Below are 25,293 nucleotides of genomic sequence, written 5' to 3'. Positions count from 1 at the left end.
TGAGTGTTCTCCTGTGTATTTGTGAATTTGTTGGGCGTCTTCGGAGTCTCTGTGTGTGTTGCTTGCACTAGAGGATAGCGACATGTTCAATTTGCAAGTTATAAATTAAAAACTGTTAATCGCACATGCATACAAATTGTAGTGGTGTAGCATCTAAAAATGACCTTCAAAACACTTTCCTGTGCAAACACTGCAATTTATTACCAAATGGATTTACAAGAGGTATTTTCTCGCCGTCATTAGATATTGAGATGACAAGAGAACCAGCGAATTCTGGAAATTTGAAAAAAAAAAATTGGTAATTCTAAAGAAGAGCAAAACATTGCGAAAACTCTAAACTCAATTATTTAACTTTTAGGTCTTTTTTATATCGGTAAAAATGCGGATATAAAATTGTGGATACCCTCCACATCATCCCTAAAAACACCCGTAAAGGTAACCCGCGAAACGAAATAACAATGGTTGGTGGAATGGCAAGGCCTCGACCAATTCTCTCTATGTCAGGTAGCGACAAGGGTAAATCCATATTGTAAACAGTCCCCAGGTTGAGGTCGCGCTCGAAATCACCTCTGATCAGACCGTCCCAGACAAGTGGGACCTCTGATCAGACCGTCCCAGACCGAAGTGACCTCTGATCAGACGAGTATGCGCTCGAAGATCATTGTCCGCTCGAAGTGCGCTCGAAGCCGCCTCTGATCAGACGAGTTTCCAGACCGAAGTGACCCCTGATCAGACAAGTTCCAGTCCATTGTCCAGACGAGTTCCAGACCATTGTCCAGACTAAAGTGCGCTCGAAATATTGTCCCAGACTAAAGTGCGCTCGAAATCACCTCTGATCAGAGAATGATTTTGAACATGAACAAATCTCTCTCAATATCGTTATAATATATTCATTTCATCTATCATTTTATCAATCTTATATTCAACTAACAAAAAAAACCAATCCTGAAAAGTATTGTTAATGAAAGTAAATCGAAAAAAAAATGATCAAAAAAATTACTGAGTATGCCATTTTTTATGCTTTTAACTGAAAAATGAACTTAGACAGCTCTGCATAAAAAACGTCTTGATCTACTTTGATTCAAATTTTTCTTGAGGGGACCGGCATTTGTTATCAGCTGGACCCGTTGGTTCTGATCAAACTCATCAGATTCTCAAGTTCCGATCAGAATGCTGTTTTATTGTTGTCTCTCACCCGAGACAACCAAAGTCAGTAAGAAAACAAAAAAAATTGCAAACAATTTCGCTCGAATTGTTCTCTGGTCAGACTAGTGTGCGCTCGAATCGGCCTCTGATCAGACTAGTGTGCGCTTGAAACTGCCTCTGATCAGACCGTCCCAGAACAAAGTGGCCTCTGATCAGGCAAGTTCCAGACCATTGTCCAGACAAAAGTGCGCTCGAAGCCTTTTCCAGACCATGTAATTCGAGCGCACCGGGAACATGTGTGCGCTCGAAACTCGTCTGATCAGGGGTCACTTCGGTCTGGCCACCTCGACCTGGGTCTCCAAAAGTCTGGACCAATGAATCTGATCCAATTTAGCTGATCTGTGAAAAAAAATCGAAGGCAATTAATGAACGTTTACGTGAAACAATTTGAAAACGGCAAGGCAATCAAGACAAGGCCTCTGACAAACAAAAAAGACCAGTAAGATATCTAGCGCTTTTGGACGGTTGTCTGATTGAGAAAAAGATTGCATATTCTGTGCGCCGAAAGAAAGACTCCGCGAACGCTCAATTTAGTGAACAAAAGGAATCTAATCCAGTTGAAAACCGGATTCATAGTACGTAACAACGGGCTTGAAAAAGCGTGATTTACCCTTCCACCCATCCCTTTTTGAAAAAACAAGCAAATAGGACATAAGACTAGCAGCAAGGATGACATGTGGTCTCTCTCCCTCTCTCTCTCTCTCTCTCTCTCTCTCTCTCTCTCTCTCTCTCTCTCTCTCTCTCTCTCTCTCTCTCTCTCTCTCTCTCTCTCTCTCTCTCTCTCTCTCTCTCTCTCTCTCTTTCGCTCGCTCAGACAGTGGAGGTGAAATGACAGAAACGAATAAAAATGTACAGCTCTTATACGTGCAGTCAATTCATATCTTTGTATTTTTCGCTCACTGTTTTTGAGTGTTCTCCTGTGTAATTGTGAATTTGTTGCGCGTCTTCGGAGTCTGTGTGTGTGTTGCTTGCACTAGAGGATAGCGACATGTTCAATTTGCAAGTTATACATTAAAAACATTTAATCGTACATGCATACAAATTGTATTGGTGTAGCATCTAAAAATGACCTTCAAAACACTTTCCTGTGCAAACACTGCAATTTATTACCAAATGGGCTTACAAGAGGTATTTTCTCGCCGTCATTAGATATTGAGGTGACAAGAGAACCAGCGAATTCTGGAAATTTGAAAAAAAATTGGTAATTCTAAAGAAGAGCAAAACATTGCGAAAACTCTAAACTCAATTATTTAAATTTTAGGTCTTTTTTATATCGGTAAAAATGCGGATATAAAACTGTGGATACCCTCAACATCATCCTTACTAACACCCGTAAAGGTAACCCGCAAAACGAAATAACAATGGTTTGTGGAATGGCAAGGCCTCGACCAATTCTCTCTATGTCAGGTAGCGACAAGGGTAAATCCATATTGCAAACAGTCTCCAAAAGTCTGAACCAATGAATCTGATCCAATTTAGCTGATCTGTGAAAAAAATCAAAGGCACTTTATGAACGTTTACGTGAAACAATTTGAAAACGGCAAATCAATCAAGACAAGGTCTCTGACAAACAAAAAAGACCAGTAAGATATCTAGCGCTTTTGGACGGTTGTCTGATTGAGAAAAAGATTGCATATTCTGTGCGCCGAAAGAAAGACTCCGCGAACGCTCAATTTAGTGAACAAAAGGAATCTAATCAGTTGCAAACCGGATTCATAGTACGTAACAACGGGCTTGAAAAAGCGTGATTTACCCTTCCACCCATCCCTTTTTGAAAAAACAAGCAAATGGGACTTAAGACTAGCAGCAAGGATGACATGTGGTCTCTCTCCCTCTCTCTCTCTCTCTCTCTCTCTCTGTCTCTGTCTCTCTCTCTCTCTCTCTCTCTCTCTTTCGCTCGCTCAGACAGTGGAGGTGAAATGACAGAAACGAATAAAAATGTACAGCTCTTATACGTGCAGTCAATTCATATCTTTGTATTTTTCGCTCACTGTTTTTGAGTGTTCTCCTGTGTATTTGTGAATTTGTTGCGTGTCTTCGGAGTCTGTGTGTGTGTTGCTTGCACTAGAGGATAGCGACATGTTCAATTTGCAAGATATACATTAAAAACTGTTAATCGTACATGCATACAAATTGTATTGGTGTAGCATCTTAAAATGACCTTCAAAACACTTTCCTGTGCAAACACTGCAATTTATTACCAAATGGGCTTACAAGAGGTATTTTCTCGCCGTCAATAGATATTGAGGTGACAAGAGAACCAGTGAATTCTGGAAATTTGAAAAAAAAATTGGTAATTCTAAAAAATAGCAAAACATTGCTAAAACTCTAAACTCAATTCTTTTACATTTAGGTCATTTTTTATATCGGTAAAAATCCGGATAGAAAATTGTGGATACCCTCAACATCATCCCTATTAACACCCGTAAAGGTAACCCGCAAAACGAAAGACCAATGGTTCGTGGAATGGCAAGGCCTCGACCAATTCTCTTTATGTCAGATAGCGACAAGGGTAAATCCATACTGTAAACAGTCTCCAAAAGTCTGGGACCAATGGATCTGATCTAATTTAGCTGATCTGTAAAATGAATCGAAGGCACTTAAAGAACGTTTATGTGAAACAAATTGAAAACGGCAAGTCAATCAAGACAAGGCCTCTGACAAACAAAACAAAAGAAGACCAGTAAGTTATCTAGCGCTTTTGGACGGTTGTCTGATTATGAAAAAGATTGCACATTCTGTGCGCCGAAAGAGAGACTCCGTGAGCGCTCAATTTAGTGAACAAAAAGAGTGTAATCAATCGAAAAGCGGATTCATAGTACGTAACAACGGACTTGAAAGAGCGTGATTTACCCTTCCACCCATCCCTTTTTGAAAAACAAACAAATAGGACATAAGACTAGCAGCAAGGATGACATGTGGTCTCTCTCTCTCTCTCTCTCTCTCTCTCTCTTTCGCTCGCTCAGATAGTGGAAGTGAAATGACAGAAACGAATAAAAATGTACAGCTCTTATACGTGAAGTCAATTCATATCTTTGTATTTTTCGCTCACTGTTTTTGAGTGTTCTCCTGTGTATTTGTGAATTTGTTGGGCGTCTCTGGAGTCTGTGTGTGTTGCTTGCACTAGAGGATGGCGACATGATCAATTTGCAAGTTATAAATTACAAACTGTTAATCGTACATGCATACAAATTATTGGTGTAGCATCCAAAAATGACCTTCAAAACACTTTCCTGTGCAAACACTGCAATTTATTACCAAATGGGCTTACAAGAGGTATTTTCTCGCCGTCATTAGATATTGAGGTGACAAGAGAACCAGCGAATTCTGGAAATTTGAAAAAAAATTGGTAATTCTAAAGAAGAGCAAAACATTGCGAAAACTCTAAACTCAATTATTTAAATTTTAGGTCTTTTTTATATCGGTAAAAATGCGGATATAAAACTGTGGATACCCTCAACATCATCCTTACTAACACCCGTAAAGGTAACCCGCAAAACGAAATAACAATGGTTTGTGGAATGGCAAGGCCTCGACCAATTCTCTCTATGTCAGGTAGCGACAAGGGTAAATCCATATTGCAAACAGTCTCCAAAAGTCTGAACCAATGAATCTGATCCAATTTAGCTGATCTGTGAAAAAAATCAAAGGCACTTTATGAACGTTTACGTGAAACAATTTGAAAACGGCAAGTCAATCAAGACAAGGTCTCTGACAAACAAAAAAGACCAGTAAGATATCTAGCGCTTTTGGACGGTTGTCTGATTGAGAAAAAGATTGCATATTCTGTGCGCCGAAAGAAAGACTCCGCGAACGCTCAATTTAGTGAACAAAAGGAATCTAATCAGTTGCAAACCGGATTCATAGTACGTAACAACGGGCTTGAAAAAGCGTGATTTACCCTTCCACCCATCCCTTTTTGAAAAAACAAGCAAATAGGACTTAAGACTAGCAGCAATGATGACATGTGGTCTCTCTCCCTCTCTCTCTCTCTCTGTCTCTGTCTCTCTCTCTCTCTCTCTCTCTCTCTTTCGCTCGCTCAGACAGTGGAGGTGAAATGACAGAAACGAATAAAAATGTACAGCTCTTATACGTGCAGTCAATTCATATCTTTGTATTTTTCGCTCACTGTTTTTGAGTGTTCTCCTGTGTATTTGTGAATTTGTTGCGTGTCTTCGGAGTCTGTGTGTGTTGCTTGCACTAGAGGATAGCGACATGTTCAATTTGCAAGATATACATTAAAAACTGTTAATCGTACATGCATACAAATTGTATTGGTGTAGCATCTTAAAATGACCTTCAAAACACTTTCCTGTGCAAACACTGCAATTTATTACCAAATGGGCTTACCAGAGGTATTTTCTCGCCGTCAATAGATATTGAGGTGACAAGAGAACCAGTGAATTCTGGAAATTTGAAAAAAAAAATTGGTAATTCTAAAAAATAGCAAAACATTGCTAAAACTCTAAACTCAATTCTTTTACATTTAGGTCATTTTTTATATCGGTAAAAATCCGGATAGAAAATTGTGGATACCCTCAACATCATCCCTATTAACACCCGTAAAGGTAACCCGCAAAACGAAAGACCAATGGTTCGTGGAATGGCAAGGCCTCGACCAATTCTCTTTATGTCAGATAGCGACAAGGGTAAATCCATACTGTAAACAGTCTCCAAAAGTCTGGGACCAATGGATCTGATCTAATTTAGCTGATCTGTAAAATGAATCGAAGGCACTTAAAGAACGTTTATGTGAAACAAATTGAAAACGGCAAGTCAATCAAGACAAGGCCTCTGACAAACAAAACAAAAGAAGACCAGTAAGTTATCTAGCGCTTTTGGACGGTTGTCTGATTATGAAAAAGATTGCACATTCTGTGCGCCGAAAGAGAGACTTCGTGAGCGCTCAATTTAGTGAACAAAAAGAGTGTAATCAATCGAAAAGCGGATTCATAGTACGTAACAACGGACTTGAAAGAGCGTGATTTACCCTTCCACCCATCCCTTTTTGAAAAACAAACAAATAGGACATAAGACTAGCAGCAAGGATGACATGTGGTCTCTCTCTCTCTCTCTCTCTCTCTCTCTCTCTTTCGCTCGCTCAGATAGTGGAAGTGAAATGACAGAAACGAATAAAAATGTACAGCTGTTATACGTGAAGTCAATTCATATCTTTGTATTTTTCGCTCACTGTTTTTGAGTGTTCTCCTGTGTATTTGTGAATTTGTTGGGCGTCTTCGGGGTCTGTGTGTGTTGCTTGCACTAGAGGATGGCGACATGATCAATTTGCAAGTTATAAATTACAAACTGTTAATCGTACATGCATACAAATTATTGGTGTAGCATCCAAAAATGACCTTCAAAACACTTTCCTGTGCAAACACTGCAATTTATTACCAAATGGGCTTACAAGAGGTGTTTTGTCGCCGTCAATAGATATTGAGGTGACAAGAGAACCAGTGAATTCTGGAAATTTGAAAAAAAAATTGGTAATTCTAAAAAAGAGCAAAACATTGCTAAAACTCTAAACTCAATTCTTTCACATTTAGGTCATTTTTTATATCAGTCGAAAAGCGGATTCATAGTACGTAACAACGGGCTTGAAAGAGCGTGATTTACCCTTCCACCCATCCCTTTTTGAGAAAACAAATAAATTGGATATAAGACAAGCAGCAATGATGACAAATGGTTTCTCCAGTCCTGATGCAACCAAATGGTGACGAATATTATCATCATCTGGGACCTCATCAAGCGATCTCTGTATAAAACGTTGTCAAAACTTGCCTTCAGAATTCCGACTGAGGATCTAAACTTTTATGCCTCCACACAGTAATTGCCGTCTGATACTACAATATAACTTCCCGTGGTTAGAACTATTTCTGAAGGCGAAGTTTTAAGAAGAACATTAGGCAGAAGCATTGCGATGTGTTTTGAAAATGATCTTCAGAAGGTTAGGAGAAACATGAAACTTGTGTAAGACAACAACAGATCTCTTTATAGAGAAAAAAGTAATCAAGTCTCAAGATGGTCTGATAGCAATTCCGATGTATGGTATATGTTACCGCGTAAATGAGCAACGCTATTTAAACAAAGCGAGTAAATAAAAGAGCAGCGAGAAACAAAGCGAGAAAAGTATATTACGTAATCTCTTAACCATGTAAGCCTTACAAAAAGGGAATGCACACAAAATCTCTTCTAATTTACGTAGAAAGGTCGGAAACAGTTCGTTTAACATTATTTTTGTTCAGCCTACTTATATACTAAGTCGATTGCGCTCCTTTTAGGCTTAATAATTTTATGTTCCGAAAACTTCTCGGTGATCAATCTTAGACTAAGACCTGCCAAAAAATGTTACTAGATCTGCCAGTTTGATGCAGTTTTGCCTTGATGCTACTTTATACACAGTTGCCTTTATCTTGCTTGAGAATTGAACGTACTCGATAGTGTGTTTCACCTATATTTTTGATGCCGCGACGGGCTTTAGCCTAGTGGTTGTGATAAACTTATTAAATAGTGAACGAATTGTGCTGAGTCTCTTCTTGCACGTTTGAAAGGAAACTTTGGATAATTCGCTGTGGAATATTTCATGTTCCAGTATTTTACAAAGATCTAATTGGAACAAACCGGATATTTTATCAGTTGACAATTTTGTTTAGCTAATTGCTAATTCAATCAAATGTTATTGTATGTTATGACAGAGCGACATGACTATTTATCCCTCCCGGTTGTATTGATAACTTGATCAAACATAGACCGTTTAATGCGTCTGAATGCGACTGTTTATCAACTATTAGCTGGTTGGCGGCCGAATGACGTTCAAAAGGGCGCTGTATTTGCAAGGCTGTTAGTGCCTATCTGATCTGTTAATGGTAAACTGCGAACTGGACGTCTATGTGTTAGATCAAGGAATTCCGGAACCAGGATACAAACTTATTTGCCTCTCGAGTGCCCAAATAACATCCCGACCGTGGATCCAGCATTCTTGCCGTGAACTTGAATCCAATACAGAGTTGACAGCAATCCAACAGTTGCAAGATACGGAGCGTAACTCATATCCCAAAAAAAAACTGTAAGACTCATCCAAAAAAAACTTGTGATGCTTTAAATTGATTAATTATCAGGCAAATATACAGCCCCCCATTGCCCCAGAAAGCTGATTTTTTGAAAAGCGGTCACCGATAACTCACCCCATACACATTTTTTGTTTAAAAAACACCAATTTTAAAAATTTTTGGCAAAAAAATGCGATAATTGTATTGTTGCGTTCTATCTCGCTGAATTTGGTTTAAGAAGGCTATAAACGTCTTAAATTAAGCGAAACAAAAAATAGTTTGAAAAAATTGACCAATTGTGAAAGAATTGCTTAGAAATTTATAGAAAAAAGTTATTAATCCGGGATGCAATAATTGCATAAAGTTATCAATTTTAAAAAAAAGAACAATTTGGTAATTTGTTCAAGTTTTTCAAATTTAGAGAAAAAAATCAGGTTTTTCCTCCAAAAAAATGCTCATTCTTGGAAAGTCTAATAAAATTGTGCATTTAACACCAAGGTTCGGAGTTTGAGCAAAGCTCAATTCAATCATGTTGTAAAAACATTATATGGTTTTCATATTAGCTGCAAGTTCACTTCATCACGCCATAAAAACTGCGCCTTAAGTAACACAAAATCGTTACAAACGTAACGTTTACGCATTACCGGGTTTAAGTTTCAACCCTAACGCTTTGAAAGTCCGAAAAACAGCGCAGTTCCAGTTGAGTCATTTCTTTCATGATAAGAAGCGCCTAGTTATATGGCATGATGTTGTGAACAATTCGCTTTCACGTCATCGAAGCAACAACAATAAGCCTTTAACACCTTCGCAGCCTGTTTCAGTGCTTGAAAACTATCAGGAGCGCATAGAAGCTATAGTGTATTGCCCCAGAGAGGGAACTCCTGATATCTACGATCAAATCAAGCGTAGTACTCTAGTTACCATCCATTTAGTGAAAGACATTGTGTCTAGACGTAAACAGAAAGATCCTAGTTTACTTAAAGAGTACAGAGCATTACACCAAAGGCCTGCGCTTGAGCTGAAAACACTCACTATAGTCTTAGCTCATAAGAACAACCTCCGGTCCTTGATAACACGCTCCCGACCGGAGAAACTTTCAAAGCGCCGTCGTAAAACGCTTCGCATCCGTCATGCGTTCGAGGAGGCGGAACTCACACAAGCCTTTGATAACCGGAATGTCACTTAGTCTTGCGCTGTTGTGGGAGTCTACCCGCTGACTGGCGGTGTGACTTAGTTAACTCACGAGTTACGGGTTAGTTTGTAGTTGGTTCTCTCCGATACCGCTTTACTAAACGTTTCGCTCTCCCCATTCTTCGAGTTTTTCACTACCGTCCGTTTTCCGCAGGTTATCTGGTTTCATTTTCCGCTTCCGTCCTTTTGTTTCCGTGTCACTTTGTTTCCTTCTATCCCCCATTCATCTGTTGTATGGTGTAGTATGTTGAATTTTTGCTGTAGTAAATTTTTCTTTCTGCTAGTATGCTGGTTGGTTGTTTAGTCTCGTTCCTTGCTAGGGTGTGACTTAAGTTCATTCTGGAGTTACGGCTGGTTTGTTTCGTGACTTTCACCACATTTGTTTGCTAGCAATTTGTTGTAGCTTTATTAATTTTGGTAGTATGCACTTTTGTTGTCTGGGTATGGTGGTTTGCTAGGGTGTGACTTAAGTTTGTTCTGGTGTTACGGCTAGAAAATTTCCTGACCTTTTCGACTTTTGATTATACTACTTCGTTGCCGTAAATTGTTTGATGTTCCGATGATTTGATGCCGTAGATAAAGCCCCATAATGTTTTGTGCTAGGTTACCTGACAGTAGCTTCTCCCCGTCTTTCTAGGGTGTGAAATAAGTTTATTCTGGAGTTGCGGCTAGTTTGTTTGGTTGAAATCGTTGCTGTGGTCTGCTAGCATTGATCTTCCCGCCGCCTCGCTTGTGGTTTACCGTCTCCCTCCCGTGCTATCCCGGCTTCCCGTTTCGTCGCGCGCTATCCGCCCGACCTTTCCACCCCGACCGTGCCGTTTTCTCGTTTCGTCGCGCGCTATCCGCCCGACGATTCCGCCCCGCCCGTGCCATTTTCCCGCTTCGTCGCGCGCTTTTCGCCCGACGCCCCCGTTTGTCCGGTTTCCCGTTGCGTCGTGCGTTACTCGTTCGGCGTCTCTTCCCGTCCGTCTGGTCTCCCGTCCTGTCCCGTTTCGCGCTTCCTGCGCACCGTTCTTTCTTTCTTTCGCCGGGTACTATTGTACTCGACGAACATTCTTGCTCTTTGGCGGTTTGCTGGGCAAACCGTCACACTAGGGTTCGGTATAACCCATTTGTGTTGTGCTGTTGTATGCGTATGTACTTTATATTAGTACCAAATTAAACTTGTGGTTCCTGTTTTTCTTAAGATCATGACAACATTGCTAGACAAATTCAACAAACTTTATAGTGCGAGGGCAAAATTAGAGGCTGAACTTAATAACATCTATGGTGAAATTAACAGTGCTGTGGATAAGCAAGACAGGAAAGATAAGATCGAACGTCTGATTGTGAAGTGCAAGGATGCTTTTACTAGAGTAGTTGATAAGAATGAAGAGCTCTTTGATATGGCACAAAAGACCGAAAATCCAGATGCTGCCTGTAAGAACCTTGAAAATTGGTTAGAGACTGTAACAAAGAAAACTGATGAGTTCATTTCTGCTGCTCGAGGGTTTATCAATACGGTCCATGACAAAGAGACAACAGAGCTGTATACCTCTCACCATTCAAGATCAGGTTCACATATGACTTCCTCAAAAAGATCAAGTCAGCGTCAACGAGACTTAGAAATATCAAGACTCAAAAGGGAGAAACTTGAGAAACAACATGAGGCAAAGCTTCGCATTGCTAGACAGCGTCTTGAAATTGAAAAACAAACAAAATTGCGGGAATTGGAAATTGAGCAGCTTGAGGAGGATCATCGCAAAGAAGTAGCTGCTGCAGCACTTGAGGAAATTGAGTTGATGACAAAATCATCAGCAGACGGGTCTGGTACAGGCAAAATGAGTGGGCTCCTTACGGAAAGAAGTTCAGTCAAGAGCAAGAAAATTGTTCATGATTGGGTTAATTCGTCCCCGGCCGGGAACATGGCAGATGTTGAAAACGAACCAAGTTTGCACTTTTCTGGTTCCATCGTCCAATCCAATCAAGCAATTGTCCAACGACCTTTTTCAACTCAACTTCCAAACTCACACTCCAATTTCAATACACATGGTCAAGTTGAGGCCAACAACAACCTCCCTGTCCATGAGACGCAAGAACCAAGTATTAGAACCAATGTAACCAATGATGCACATGTTGCAAACAACATCTTGCAAGAGCAGCAACAGCCTCAATATACGCCTCCATCACCCCCAGTAAACTTTGGTATGCCAACTCAACCAAACGCCCCAAACACAGCCCGACAACTGTCTCAAGCAACAATGCACTTCGATGGTTTAGAGTTAGATCATCAATTCCCGCGCAGGTCGAGCATGCCGGGACAGTTGAATTTAGTCAGCCCTCCGCATTCACCACCTTTAAATACACTCGTTAATGCTTCGCTAGCACTTAATCCGCAACAAGCACAAATAAATGTACCAGCCCCCCCCCCCCTCCCCCGTTCTAAACCCTGCACCTCCGCATTTCCCGTTAATCCCACCAGCATTCCGCTTTCCTCCTTCGCCACCACAAGCACTCCCATTACCCGCCACTAACCCCGTGGCGAATAATGTCAATCTGTTACCCCATTCTCCACCTGCACCATTCATTTCCTCCGCAAACGTTTTTGTACCTCAATTAATTCATCCACCACCCCCACAAAAGAGTTTTCAGCCCCAAAATTTTGTCCCTATAACCCACGCACCTCCTGCTCCTCCGGATCCAAAAGTCTGGCGTTTTCCAGCAGCAGTCCCATCTAATGCAGTACCACTTGTACGTACATCCGCAAACTTATACACCGCACAACCGGCCCCGTTAATCAACCCCCATGTCACTACATCGCTCCGCTCCTCTCATATACAAGCATCTGCAGGCGCTCAAAATCACGTAACATCAGACTTCATGCAAGCGAATCCATTTAGTTCTTCTACAGGCATCGCCCCCACCTTTGTCACTCCGATCATTCCGCCAACGTATGGAGCTACCGTTCCGAACCCGTTGTGTTGGGGTGGCCCGCCGCATCCCACACCTTCGGCTCCTTCTTTGGACTCTGTGGATTTGATAAAGCAGTTGGCGGAGGCAATTACTTGAAGAACGATCCACTGCCCGAGTGGAAGTTGTCACAGTACAATGGTGATCTACTGCAGTGGCACGAATGGTTCGGACAATTTAAAAGCGCCATAGACGCACAGTCCTTGAATGATGATGTCAAGTCAACATACTTAAAAACTCTTGTAACTGGAAAAGCTAAAACCGCCATCGCTGAGTTCGCATACTGTGGTTTAATGTATGAGGACGCACTTAAGACACTCGAACGTAAATTTGGCCAACCACAGGCAGTAGTCAGTGCACACTTAGACAAACTCAGCTCTTTTCCTCCATTAAAAAGGCACAATAGTGATAACATCATAAACTATTCTGCAACAATTTCAAGTCTTGTTGGGGTCTTTAAATCACTTTCATATGACTCAGACCTTAAGAGCGCCTCATTTCTCAACACTGCTGTGCAAATATTGCCGCCGAATCTGAAAGAGTCTTGGTCACTCTTCACAGTGAAGAAACATTGGGTTATGCCAACACTCCTTGACTTCAACGATTGGTTGAAGGAGAAGGCAGAGGCACATGATTTATTGAAACAAACTACCTCGAAGGCAAGAACTGAGGATAACAACAACTCAGTTGTAAATACCAAAGTAGCCCCAAAAATATTCGCTGCTAACACGCAAACCAAGGGCACTCAAAGACCAGCCTCAACAACGGCAAGGCCTCCAACCCCTCGCTGCACTGTGTGTAAAGGTAACCACCGCATCTGGGAGTGTAGGGTATTTAAAGAAAAGTCTCCACTCAGCGAGCAAAGGTAGTGGCGGAAGCAAAACTGTGTTTCTCATGTTTGAGAGAAAAGCATACGTTCAGGCAATGGCCAAATCCTAGAAAATGTAGGAAGGACGGTTGCAACAGCTCCCATAATACACTTCTTCATGGAGCTGAGAGGGTTTATCCATCAAAATCCCCTTCAAACAACAACAATAGCAATTCTAATGCTGGAGCGAATCAAAGTAAACTTTCTAGTGTCCAATCATCGAGTAAGACCACTACTTTGTCATCTGTGAGTAATGTGAAAGGCCTCCTTCAGGTGACTGAATTACAGTTGAAGAGCTCTTCTGGTAAAGATACCACGGCTTTAGTTTTGTGCGATACCGCTTGCAGTAACTCTTGGGTGTCCAATGATCTTGCAAATAGACCTGGTTTGCACGGTACAGCATTGAAACTAACAGTCAAGGGTATAAATACTGAGGAGAGGAGGTTGTAGACACTAAGTTAGTTGAACTAATTGTAACACCACGCGACAACCAAGCATTTGAACCATTTATACTAAGCCCTTACGTAAAATAAGATTTGAATATAGGCGCCGATATCATCAACATTAAAGCACTTTAGGAAACATACCCGCACCTAGCAGTTCTAGACCCAGTTACATATTGCTATGGAAACATTGAGATGATACTTGGACAGGATGTGTATCATGCCATCCACCCGTTAGAGTACTTCGCTGCCGACGAGAAGTGCTCGCCAATCGCTGTTCGCCTACCCATAGGTTGGGTTCTAAGCGGCCCTCTACCGCCGTCTTCAGGTCTAGTCTCGACTTGTTTTAAAGCAAATATGGAGCAGGATTTTGAACTCGCTAGTCAGATAAAATCTTGGTACGTCATGGAGTCGTACGGCGCACTTAAGCAAGTAGACCCACGATCCTCCTCGGATTCACGTGCGCATGAAATTCTTGAAAACACCACCGTGCATAATGGAAAAAGGTACAATGTCGGAATGCTATGAGCTGAAGTTAACATCGAACTGCCCAACAATTATTTCTCAGCGCTTGTTCAATTAAAATCGTTGGAAAAGCGGCTTGCGAAAGACCAGATTTTAAGGGAAAAGAACTCGAATACCATCAAAGAGGACTTAGACAAAGGCTACGTAGTAAGGGTCAAAGATGCTCATAAGGTGGAAAGTCGCTCGGAACGAGAGTGGTACCTACCACACCATCCGGTTGTTAACCCGAACACGCCGGGCAAGGTCCGTAGGGTACTAAACAGAGCAGCTAAATTCCATGGCGCATCTCTTAATAAGTCATTACTCACTGAACCTGACTTACTGCAAAACCTAATCTATGTACTCCTGCGGTTCAGACAACATCCATCTGAGGTATCCGCCGACATTGAGGGAATGTTCCTCCAGGTTGGAGTGTTACCATGTGATCAACCATAATTGCGCTTTTTGTGGCGGGAGGACCTCACATCAAATGTTGTGGTACACCAGTATACGCGCCACATCTTTGGGGCAAAAGATTCGCCCACCTGCACCAACTACGCACTTCAGCGCACGGCACGCGATAATGCTAAGGAGTACCCAGAAGCTGCGAAAGCCGTCCTTGAGAACTTCTACATGGACGATTACTTGGACTCAGTGGAATCTCCCGAGAGGGCCCTCATTAGGTCGAAGGAATTGGTACATCTTCTCCATCTAGGTGGGTTCAAGCTACTAAGTTTGTGAGCAATGTGCCAGATCTGGCTGACCGAATTGATGGGTCTGCTCAATCCACAGAACCGAAGGTCATCGTTTCATCAAAGGAGGAATCAATGCACGTGCTTGGGCTTAAGTGGGATCACAACAACGAGACTCTGGTTGTGAGTAGGGGTACTAACAGCACCATCACGAAAAGTTTAACACAGCGCTTGGTCTTAAGTCTTGTGTCAAAGGTCTACGACCCAATTGGTCTTGTCGCACCGTTCACTGTTGGCGCTCGGTTAACCTTGAAAGACATTTGGCGTGTCAATGGACAAAGTTGGGATGACGAGTTACCTAAAGACACAGTTGACAGATTCCTTGCCTGTTGTATTGAACTGCCCCGGTTAGTTGAGATCACTATACCGAGAAGTTACTTTTCAGGAACATCCCAACATCTTGAACTCCACATGTTTGGTGATAGCTCGCAAGACGTATTCAGTGCAGTAGGTTTTCTTAGGGCTCAAGTAAGTAACTTGCACCTACGGGGAGATTATAACAGAGCTGGCGTTTGTCTTGGGCAAGGCCCGTGTTGCACCTATGAAGGTAATGACAGTTCCTAAGTTGGAATTACAAGCCGCTCTCCTCGCTGCCCGTTTAAAAAGGGAAATCTGTCGAGCATTAGCGGTTACTGTGGACAAAGTCTTTATGTGGACAGATAGTACAATCGTCTTGCATTGGGTAAACTCAACAAACAAACACACCATATTCATTGCAAATCGTGTTAGTGAAATCCTGGAGAACACCAGCGTTGACCAATGGAACCAGGTCGCCACTTGTGATAATCCGGCAGATGCTGGCACGCGTGGTATGTTCGCTGAAATTTTGCAATTAAGTAGGTGGGTGAGGGGTCCTGACTTCTTGAGAACTAAGCAATTCCCTTTTGTACCAAATACTGACGTCGTTGATAACATCAAGCTCGGCGTTGTAACTAAGGAACAAGAAGACGACTCAATCTCATCTCTAGCCGCATCCGTAATCAAGCCCCCTAAGGATCAAAGCATTAATCTAATCCCGTTTGATAAGTTCAGTTCTTATCAAAAATTACTTCGTGTCACCGTATATGTGCTCCGTCTTTTACGATCTCATGAAAGTTACCGTACCGTAGACGGCAGCATAGCCGACCCTGTTGTGCATGACGAAGCCGAGCGTCATCTCCAGTACTTGGTTCAAGGAGAGTCCTTTAATACTGAAAGGAAGGATCTTCTTGACAACAAATCCGTTAAGAAGAGCAGCCGCATTGCTCAGTTTACTCCGTTTATTGGACCTCATGGTCTCATCCGTTCCTCTGGTTGACTCCGACGGCTAGTGGAAATTGATTTTGACACTAAGCATCCTATCGTGCTGGATGCGCGTCATACCTTTGTTAAACTGTTTCTGCGGCATACCCATTTGAAGAACCATCATCAGGGCATCGATTACTTAAGGTCAAAGGTACAAGAACGTTATGCCATCCTAAAACTACGTTCCACACTGCGTTCCATCAATTCAAACTGCGTCTTCTGTAGAAATTCCGTGCAGCAACCATTCAACCTATCACGGCAGACCTCCCATAGGAGAGACTCGCATACCAGTCTCCTCCCTTTACCAGCACCGGGGTTGATTACTTCGGCCCATTCTACGTCGCAGTTCGTCGGACTACCGAGAAGAGGTGGGGATTTCTCTTCACTTGTCTCACTACTCGTGCTGTCCATGTTGAAGTTGTCCCGTCCATGGACACTAGTTCCTGTGTAATGGGAGTTGAGCGGTTCGTCTCCCGTCGGGGTACTCCTGCTATGATTTGGTCGGATAACGGTACGAACTTCATTGGAGCGGATAAAGAGCTCCGTGAATGTGTGGAAAAATGGAATACGCTTAACATCACTGCCGAACTTGCCAATAAGGGCATTAAGTGGAGGTTCAATCCACCCAGTGCGCCACACCAAGGTGGCATCTGGGAGAGGTTAGTTCGTAGTTTTAAAAGAGTACTGTACACTATCCTCGGTACGCGTCGCCTCACAGATGAAGTTTTGAACACTACTTTTTGTCTGATCGAACACGCACTAAACTCACGTCCCTTAACGCCTGTAAGCGCCGACCCGTCCGACCTAGGCGCATTAACACCTAACCATTTTCTACCGGTAACCAAGCAACCAGAAAGCCGACGATCGTTGGCGTTGACGAGTTCGATAATCGTAAGCGGTACGCCCGTGCACAGTCCTACGCTAATGCGATTTGGGCACGTTGGCTTAAGGAGTGAGTACCTGCGCTGAACCGTAGAGCTAAGTGGCAGACGCCTGCCGAGCATCACCTCAAGGTTGGAGACTTAGTTTGGATTGTTGAAGAAAGCAACCCTAGGGGTTACTATCCAAATGCTTGGATTGAAGAACTCCGTTACGGCTCCGACAGCTTCGCCCGCTGCGCCGTCGTACGCACGTCGTTCGGATCGCTCGTTCGCCCTTTCGTTAAGCTTGTGCCGATCCTCCCAACATTTCCTTCCGGGCCCAAGGATGTTACCGCGTAAATGAGCAACGTTATTTAAACAAAGCGAGTAAATAAAAGAGCGAAAAACAAAGCGAGAAAAGTATATTACGTAATCTCTTAACCATGTAAGCCTTACAAAAAGAGAAAGCACACAAAATCTCTTCTAATTCACGTAGAAAGGTCGGAAAAAGTTCGTTTAAGATAATTTTCGTTCAGCCTACTTATATACTAAGTCGATTGCGCTCCTTTAGGGCTTAATAATTTTATGTTTCAAAAACTTCTCGGTGATCAATCTTAGACTAAGACCTGCCAAAAAATGTTACTAGATCTGCCAGTTTGATGCAGTTTTGCCTTGATGCTACTTTATATACAGTTGCCTTTATCTTGCTTGAGAATTGAACGTACTCGATAGTGTGTTTCACCTATAGTATAGCTTTTCTTCCACTCAAAAATCAGAATATCACCCTTATGGTACGGCAATGCCACCGTTACTTCCAATTGCTGAAAACTCTACTAGAACCGCTCGAGAACATTGAAATTGTTTCAGATGCAACGCAATAAAGTGTCATCAATTTGCAAAATCAAAAACTTAGGGAGAGCTGACAAGCTTTTCGGGGTATAAATGGTAATGTGACTAAAGTTTATATAAAAGCAAAAATAACAAGTTATAGCATATTATTGGTTGCATTTCATACACTTACATATACAATTATATACAAACGGCATTTACAAATTAATTATGCAGCGAAGTTTTGAAAATAAGACGCATACGGTTATTCACTTTTGCTTATAATGTAAGCAGACAAAGAATAACGCGTGTTTGCGCTTTTCTTTCACAGGAATAGCTTGATGGCACTAATTTTTTGACAACTGGAAACAAAAATTCATCCATTCGTCCACCGGTACCGGCAATTTATTATGACTAAAATAACGGATCTCTAAGGACCAAAAAGAACATATTTGGGGGTGCAAATAGACTAGCTATATAAGGCTGGGGGGGGGGGGCAATAACAGAAAAGAGCCTAATCTGCCCTACTCCGAAAAGTTATTCATCCTGGTAATGTATCTCCTCAGAATGTCCCTAAGACTTCCACAAATGGAGCTCAACATATCCTTAATTTTTCGGAAGAACGATGTTCGCAAAGCTACTACAAGGCTCAGAAAATTTTGTTAAAAACAACGTAATCTCTTTAATACTGAGCGATCCTTGCTGCAACGCAAAATATAGAAACATCTTTTCTCGTCCAGTGAGAGCAGGCAGCTTCAGTTTGTTTTTACCTGAAGACAATGCAAAGGAGTATAAAAATTTTTTGTCAATTTTGTGAAATCTTTTACAAATCTAGCGCTGGTAGCCCAGTTGGTGTCTACAAGAAAATCTCTTAGAGAAAATCGGAAATGTAAAACAGTTACAATCTGGCCAGAAATTTCCCAATGAGAGATATCTTAGATGGAACTGGGCTGAATCTCTCAATATCTCAAAAGATAAAGGAGCCGATTGAATGGGCCTCCGCAGAAAAAAAACTAAATCTGATCTAACCAAGGGAGAAATTAGAGATGACATTACCCTCAGATACGGCTGGTAACCTTTAAAAATAACTTCTACCTGTGATCAGATTTCAAAACAATTAAGCTGTTTAGTTCACGCCTGAGTAGAACATGTTTGTTGTAAAAGTGTTTAATTTGTTTCCTAAGAGTTGCTCTAAATGTATATTCATATAGATGCCATGAGGTCATCAAAGGACCGAATTATGAACGGAAAAGAACTGAAGTCAAGAAGGGGACATTCTTCCCATAAGTCTGCTCCTACACTGGGGGAGATTGCCCGTCATCATAGAAAGCAGTACACAGGCTGGCTGCAAGAAACAGCAAGAGAAAATCTGCATCCAAGAGGCAAATCAATGCGCTCTGATCATTTTGCAAAAGCGTCTTTTGGAGGCATAGCGAAAGAGGAAGCACTTTTTGTCTTAGACCACCTTACAAATTATTCAAATTCTGATTTAAATTGATCATGTATACCATTTTTCTTCCTTTTTGAGCGATTTTAATTTTTTATGATGCTTTTATGCCTGAATGCTGTCAAAGTCTATACATGTATATAGGAGTTGATTTTCTAACCCGAGTTTACCGACTACCCTATAAACAAAAGGACTTCAATTAATTGAGAGTTTTGTGGTCTGTGTTGCTCAGAATATTCTTTTATTTGCCTTTGAAACCATACATATTTTATTCTCATTTCTGAATATCCATTGCAAAAATATTTGTGGAGCAGTAAGTAGCCTTCCTTATTGCGCTGTTGCCAAAATCCGGAAACTATTTTGCTTAAGTTTGTAACAAGCAAGCGGAAAAATAATTGAGTTCATAGAGGAAGCAAAAATGCCAGTAACTTTCATTTTGGAATGAGCTCTTAGCTAGCCGTAAATTTTTTTCTACAATTAAATCTGAAACATGTAAATTAAACTCACCACTTGGTTAATGTTACATGCTAGAAATTTATTAATCAAACATTATTATTTTCTAATTCATAAAAAACAAATGTTCGGTTTTCTTAAAATAGCTTAATAAAAAAAATGTTTGAATCCTGCAACCCTTCTGTCTATTGGAACTCTTTCGTGTCCTTTAAGCATTTCCGCTGCAACTTTTTGTTTAAATTTGGTCTCCGTTTCTTTTCTAATTGCAATTGGAAGTGTGTTCCAATTTCGAATAAAGTTACCAACAATTGAACCATTACTCAATTTTGACTTACATTTTTGTTCTAAGAAAAGGCTATTGGTTCGTTCGTTTGCAATAATTGGCACGTTTTCTAAATATCTCAAATGTTTATTGGAACGATTTCTTGTTTGTTGGAGAATATTGAAAAACTTATTTAATGACACCCATATTATTTGGAGCTCTGCTGGAAGAATTTTAGTCTCCAGAAGTAGATCTCTGGCAGTATAGTATTTGATTTTCGTAAAGGACACTTTTAAGCACCAGTCTATCTGTTTGTTAACTCTGTCAATAGAGTAGGATGATAAACTTTGAAAAAAAATCGCTCTAAAATCTAAATGAGACAACACCAGTGATTTAAATATATTTATTCTTGTTTTTAACGGTACCTGATAACGAACCAAATATAATGATCTGATTGTTGAATACTGATAACCTTATTTAACTGATTTTGGTATGTCAGTTCTCTATCAATTATTGCACCTAAATATCTACATTTTTCAGATGCTTCCAATCGGTGTCACTTGAAATCGACAGCTTCAATGATGGGCAATATTTTATTCCTGAACACCATTAACTCCGTTTTTCCTCATTCAAAGTTAACCTGTTTTGTTTTATAGATTGATCTGTCTTGTTTAATGTATCTTCAGCTTTTAGCTGCAAAATTGCTTCATTCTTTGCATGACAGACAATTGCTTTGTCATCGGCAAACTGTAAAACATCACAATTCGTTGATACAGCTTCACTAAAGTCGTTGACTTAAAGTATAAAAGTTAAAGGCGCTAAGACAGTTCCCTGAGGAACACCGTGATTTATGACAACTCAATCTGATTTTGCTATCCCATTTTTTACACACTGTTTTCTATCACAAAAGAAGGAGCTTAATAAGATTCTTGCATTCTCTTCAATTCCATGCTTTTTATTTTGTTCATGAAAACATCTATAGATATTGAATTGAAAGCCTTTGCTACTTCAAAAAAAAGTGTGACAACAGTTTCGTTTTTGTCAACGCATTGTTTTATTTTTTCACTTAATGAAATTATAGTATCAAGACAGGACTTTTCCTTTTGAAATCCGAATTGACTCTTGTTAATCAGACCATTAAGAGTTAGGTGGTGAGTTAGTTGTTCAAGTAGTACTCGCTCAAAAATTGTGGCTAAAGTTGATGTGACTGATATGGGTCAATAGTTTTCTGGTTCTAGTCGGTCTCCTTTCTTGTAAACAGGTGTAACATGGGCTGTTTTCAAAATATTATGAAACGTGTTTTCGTTTGTACATTCATTGCCGACAAATTGTAAGTGAGTTCCAATAGACAATTTACTATCTTGTAGCGCCCATGCTGGAATATAGCCCTGTCCGGGCGATTTATGCTTGGGTAGATTATCAATAACATTATACAATTCCTTTCTGGCGACTGGTCGGAAGCTAAATTCTCGTCCCTCAAATAATAGGGAAGAATGATTTGGAGAAAAGTCTTTGCCTTTGTAAAATCCGAGCCTCGCAAAACGGTTTATAAGAATATTGGCAATCTTTGTCATCCTCAACAAAGTGACTACCTTACCTTAATTTGTCAATTTGTTTCTATTTGACTGTTGGAGTTGATCCTGTTTTTGATGAACTTCCAATGTTCTCTTGAAGCTGGTAGCTGCTGGAATAAATTCTTTGCATATCATCTGCAGCTTTTTTCAGCTTTCTTTTCACTGAATTGGGTAAAGATTTGTAAATATTATATATCTCTGGTTTTGGGTTTTTCCTCCACGCTTTAAAGAGACGGTGTTTTTCATTTATGAGATCACGTAATTCTTTTGTCAACTATTGTTTTTGTTGTTTCTCGGTACTTTTTTCTACCAACTTCACGGGTGCATGACAACTCAGTATATTTTCAAAAATGTCGATAAACTTCAGAAACATTTCGTTAGGTTCATTTATCTGGTACATAGGCGAACAATCTTGGAGCGCAATGTCACGATTGAAACTTCATCTTGAATATTTCTCGGTATTACGTATCAAAAACTTTCTCTTCTGATCACTGTGATCTATCTTTATTGATGACTGATACACTATTGTGAAGTCATCAACTCCATGAGTCGACTCTAGAGCAATGGCTTCAAAAATTTGGTTCTTCGAGATAAAACAGTGATCAATTAACAAATATTTTTCACCATTTGTCCATGCTGCCTCTGTTTCATTAACGTAACATAGCCCATTGTTTGCTGCAAAAATATCAGAAGACTGTCTACTTTTTGCGCCTAAATTTTATATTGTAATCTCCGAATAAAATCAGATTATCTGTATACGAATAAACATTTGAGATTTCTACAGTCATTTCCTCCAGAAAAAAGTTAGAAAGATTTTCATTGAGGCAGTATGCTACATTAATAAGAAGTTTTTCTGATAAAGGCTTACCAAATTCAATCCACATTGACTCAAAAAAACTTCTTTTGATTGTGTTCAAATCATTTCTCATTTTCACTGTGAACTGTTTGGGAGCCTAAATACCTTCCCTTTTGACTCTCTGTACATTACTTAATGATGATATTGGTTGGTGAACGAAGTGAAGACTATTGCACAGATAAAACTCGGGAATGTCAGTTTTTTCATTTATCCATGTTTCGGTAACAACTAGGAATGAACTTTCATCAAGATTTTTCAGAAAACGGGACAGTTGCTCATGTTTATTATTGAAGCTTCTACAATTCATGTAACAAAACTTGGGAAACTCCGATTTTCTCCAACACCCACCAATGTAATTTTCAATTGTTGATATATTATCCGAATTTGATGGACCTGGGTTTCTTTCAATGTCACCACATTTTTGTAGAATAACTACGATGATTATAAGTAGATATTTTATGTTAAAAATTCCGAACCACAGTAAATAAAATTTTGATCTGATCGATATGGCGGCAGTTATGTTTTTTAATTTTACATAAATTTGAGTGATTTTTGACAAACTCGATCTTTTTTAGAAGAAATGCACCTTTAATCAAAATTAAAACCAAGATAAAAATCCACCTATATCTCAAATAAATCATTTTTAATGATTTCTAAGAAGTCACCCAAGTGTATCCGAATTCAATACGATTGTTGAAATTATTCCATCCATCTCTCATGGGTACAAAAAGATCTTTGCGCTTTGGTGGAATTTGTCTCAAAGAGACATCATTTGTTGAACAATTGTATCCAGTCCTTTTCAAGTGATTTCTCAGAGTTGCAACCTTTTCATTAATTCCATGTAAATTAAGGTGAACACCATCTTGCCTTGGATCTGTGTTTTCCAAGTCGTAACTCAGGACATTTATTTTACACGACCAAAATTCACCATTAAGTTGATCGGCTATACTATTGACTTCCTTGTTGTATTCATTAATTTCTTTGTTATTCACATCTCTTCCACACAGACCATTCTTTACATTCGGTATTTTACAAATGGCAAAATTATGTGGTTTGAAATTTGTTATACATTTGCCAACCATGCACCAATTTGCTCTGCTGCTTTTTTTTACGTCAGTACCCTGATCAATAGTGTTATGCCCAAGGTGAAAAATAAGGTTTTGCGACTTTGTTCCTGTTGAATACGAATCAATGGCACTGTTGACGTCATTAATGGTTGCAGATGAGTAGGAGTCTATAGCTGTTTTGCTACTGATATCGCTTTATTTTAGAAATTTGAACGTGCTGTCCGAAATAACTAATTTATTGGCAAACCTAGGTACAAATTTGGGGAAAAACTTTTTTGCTAGCACTCTCAGACGCTTTACGTTCATTGTCATCGATGCCATCAGTAATCTGTGTCAGCATTTTGTCATGTTGAGCTCTCAAGTGAATGATTTTTGACGTTGACTGATCATATAATCTTCTTTCGTTGTCCAAGGCTGCTCGAGGTTCTTTGTTTTCTTGTTCAATTAACGCAGCTTTTTCTTTATAAAATTTTACATCTTTCCTGAGCTCATCTATTTCACATTTTTGCAAACTACTACCAAGTGATGTTCTTTTACTTTCTCTTAGCTTCAAAACTTCTTGTATCAACTTTTACTTATTCCATTTTGCTAGTGCAGTTGTCGGATACTTTGGGTTTTTATGACAAAGTGTTAGTTAAACATAGCAAAAAAAGAGATGTTGACCTGAAAAGAAAGAAAAAGTAAACTGGTTTGATCTCACCGGCTGGTGAAATAAAATAAGTCAAGATAGCTCCAGTAACGTTTTCAGATGCCAAGTAGAATACCCAATCAATTGTCGATAAAATTGTTTTCCAAAAAAGAGTTTATCTTGCTTGATAATATGAAGATTTTTGAAGAAGTCTATACTGAGCTTAAATAGCAGTTACGAAAGGTAAAGGTTTTCAAGGTATTGGCAATTTCTTCTCCCACCCACTGTTATTAGGGTTAAAAAAAATTTACGTCTGTCAGGTCTACGGGCTCTTTATACTTAGATAGGTGCTGTACAATAAAATATAAAATTGGGGACAGAAAGAAAAAGCACTGAGGAGGAACAAAAAATAACAGAGCTTTCAATAACCGAGAACTATTATAATGCTACTATGTTCAATCTTAATCATCGAACGTAAACCCAAAAATCAAGTCGTTGGAAAAGCGGTCATATGTTTTTAACACGACTTGTATTCAATCAGATTTTCCCGAGAAACCTTTACTGGCAGCCATGAATTTTTCATAAATCCGCATAAAAAGTTTACAAACAAGGCAAAATTGTCTCCATGCTTTTTAATACGAAAACTGTTTGCTGACTAATGTCATCTTCATTTGTGTATTAACTGGAACGAAGGTATGATCTACCGTGTAAAACGATTTCAGGAAACAGGACTTGTAATAGCTCTGAAATTCGAACTATCATGCTCATCAATTGTTTAAAGCGGAAGTATTCAGTAGTTACTTTTTAAATGGCTTTTTATCAAAAAAGCACTGCAAAGTGACGGCTCAATAAGCTGATCTTTATGAACTTTTGCAGTTTCTTTAACAAACTGACTTATGATTTGAATGTTCAAACAGCGAAACCGCAGTGATGTCAGAGAATTAGTTTGAACTTTCATTGCAATGGTTGGGACAAAAGACGGTGTTTGAAAAAAAACAAACAGAGAAACAACTCTTGGACAAATTTTTCTTGGTAAGAGCAGATACTGACAAACTCCTCAAAATCTGAA

The 25,293-nt window shown here is 39.9% G+C and overlaps 1 protein-coding gene across 1 annotated transcript in view; it reads left to right on the top strand.

The window, feature by feature from the left end:
* The first annotated feature begins 7,705 nt into the window (after positions 1 to 7,705).
* LOC142347846 (uncharacterized) overlaps positions 7,706 to 25,293 on the top strand; it is a 176,361-nt gene continuing 158,773 nt past the window's right edge. The window contains exon 1 of the mRNA XM_075398978.1: positions 7,706 to 7,723. The gene's annotated coding sequence lies outside the window, so the exon portion shown is untranslated. The remainder of the gene's footprint in view (positions 7,724 to 25,293) is intronic.

This window comes from Convolutriloba macropyga, chromosome 10 (assembly GCF_964194025.1).
Source record: "Convolutriloba macropyga chromosome 10, txConMacr16.3, whole genome shotgun sequence".
NCBI lineage: Eukaryota > Metazoa > Xenacoelomorpha > Acoela > Convolutidae > Convolutriloba > Convolutriloba macropyga.
The sequence above is the reverse complement of the archived record's forward strand: the minus strand, read 5'-3'. Positions and strand labels throughout refer to the sequence as shown.